Genomic DNA, 2,660 nt, shown 5'->3' on the forward strand with positions numbered 1-2,660 from the left:
GTCCCCTATAGGGAAAACCTCTCCAAAAAAGAAGAAAAAAAAAAAAAAAACCTAGGTGGTGGGTATGGGGCTGTTCATTGTAAAATTATGTCAACTTTGTTGTATGTTTGACATTTTTCATAATAAATCTTGGGAAGAAGAGGGCAGGACTCTTTTTTTAAGTTTATGTATTTTATTCATGAGCAAGAGTACCCGCACTCAAGAGAGTTAGGGGGACACCCTAGATAAGGTCTGATCATGCCCCAATCCCTTTCCCCCAGCCCTCCAGCTTGTTGGGTGTGGTGTTGGCAGTCTTGTGTGTTTCAGGACTGGCAACCCTAACCTGCGACTGGCCAAGAGGCTCCCAGTACTGCACTTTGGCTATGGACTGTGCCACCAACATGGGATCCTCATCATTACTTTCCTTTTTTCTTTCTTTCTGTCCCTTTTTTTTTTTTTTTTTTTTTGCTTTTTTATTTGCCGGAGGGCATGTGCACTCACCAGAGGGACAGAAAGAGAGAGAGGGAAAGTGAGAAAGCACCCCCATGGGAAATGGCCATGCCACAATCCTTTCTTTTATTTCTCCTTCCAGGATTTGAGACATGCACATGCGCCTGACATGTTTCTCAAGCCATTGGGTCTAGGACTGCAACTGCACAGTCACCCATGTAGGATTCAGCTGCCGGAACCACGTTGCCATCGCCGACCCTGGGTCCCATCATTTCTACTAACACATTCCTTCATTTTACTTGCCTCATAGCACTAATCACTCCTCATAAGGCTCTTATTTGTTTACTTCTCTGTTTACCTATTTCTCCCTTGTTTCTCTTTTAGTCATTGAAATATCAATCTCCTGAGGGGAGTGGCACCCATTCTGTCCAGCGCCTGAAGAGGGATTTACACCCACAGGCACTCAGTAAATATACGTTCTTGAGCTCATCTTGGGAGGGGGCTAGGGAGCTAGGCCTTTTGCAGAATCACTTCAAGGACTGCAGTAAGGAATAAACGAAAAGGGGTATATCCCAGGGGCTGAGGAATGTCCATCCCATTAGGTTCAAAATGTGAGTTGGCCTGAGAGGGCAACAGGTGGAAACAGTGTAATTTTTTTCCCCCAGCTCAGAGCCCTGATTTCTGCCCCACACCTTCTAACACAAACCCACAACTAATCCTATTCCTCGACAATTTAAGCCCCGCTCCAACGTATGACCCCAAACAAAAGCTCCAGCTCTATCTGACCCAAGCAAAGCCCATTCAGCCCAAGCCCCACACCAGGACCTCAGAGACCACCCCAAAGCACGGAACATTCAGACGGTCTCAGCCTAGGCTCCGCCCACAAGCCTAGGCCCCACCCCTTCAGCTCGAGCCCCACAGGTCCACCCCAGCCTCCACCCCCACAGCACACTAACTGAGCCTAGCGTGGCTAGTCATAAATTCCACTTTCAACTTTGCCCTAACGTCTCTGCCTCTTCAACATCAGCCCTCATCACCTTGCTGACTTTCAGGGTTAGGAGAGAAAGCCTAAAATACAGATTCAATGGATCTGTGGGAACTCAGAAGGTAGGATGGAGAAACAAGAGGAGGCGGTGCCTTGTTTGTACAGAGCCTCTAAGGGATCGTCCCAAGCCCAAAGCCACGCCCCACTGTGCTGACTCCAATGGCTAGCGTACTTGGTTATGCCCTCTCTGATTGGTCCTCCCACAATCCCAATCATAGCCACTGTGCATTGGACTGCCCCTTTGAGTTGCCCTCTCCGATTGGTCCCTGATTTCCAAGCTCTTTGCTTCTAATTGGGCCAGTCCTGTACATGCTTCTTTCTGATTGGATCGTTTGCAATCATGAGCCTGGATGCAAAGAGAAGTTCAACTACAGAGAGGTGGAAAACTCTGAGGGGAGGAGGGGGAAAGAGAAGGAGAGGAGAGAGTGAGGGGAGGGGGAAATAAGGGAAGGGGAAGGGAAGAGGATAGTGGGGAGAGGAAGGGAAAAGGGTAGGGGAGAGAGGAAGGGAAAGAAGGGGGGTGGGGAAGATGGATCCTTCTGTCTCTTGCCTTTAAGAGAGGGTGTGGCTATTGACCACACCATAGTCTGGCTTTAGAACCTCAGGGTTTAACTATACTGACCGCTAGCCTTTGGCAACTATTTTTGGCTCCTGTGACTCTATTTCTTCATCTGTAAGTTGGAGATAACAATGGTACCTTCTTCATGAGCTATTATAAGTATGAAAAGAGTTAACACCTATAAAGTACTTGTAGAAGCACCTGGCACTTAGGCAGCCCTCAACAGGAGGGTTAGCTATTACTGTTTATTTGATTATGTAAGTGCACGACTTTGAACAAGTCCCTTTGCCTCTCTGACCTCTGCAGGCCAGGAGTTCCTTGTCCTCTTAATTGAATGACCCCTCCTATTCCCAGCCCTCTTCTTCTCTCTCCAGTCATGTGGGACTAGGGCTGTGATCAGAGGGAGGCCCTAGCAGAGAGGAGAGATGCTCAGCCCAACCCCCATGAACATTTAGGGAAGGGGAAATTACTCTATGGCCCAGTGGTGAGTGATTCTATTCTGACTCCTTCATGCAAGGGACTTGTCCTGATTGGGGACAAGGAGACAAGGGATGGGGAAAGTGAGGTGGCAAGGGCATCTTGTGTTATGGCTGGGGGGGGGGGGGAACAGGTGAAGCTGGGGTTTTT

This window comes from Tupaia chinensis, unplaced genomic scaffold, assembly GCF_000334495.1.
Source record: "Tupaia chinensis unplaced genomic scaffold, TupChi_1.0 Scaffold000037_13, whole genome shotgun sequence".
NCBI lineage: Eukaryota > Metazoa > Chordata > Mammalia > Scandentia > Tupaiidae > Tupaia > Tupaia belangeri.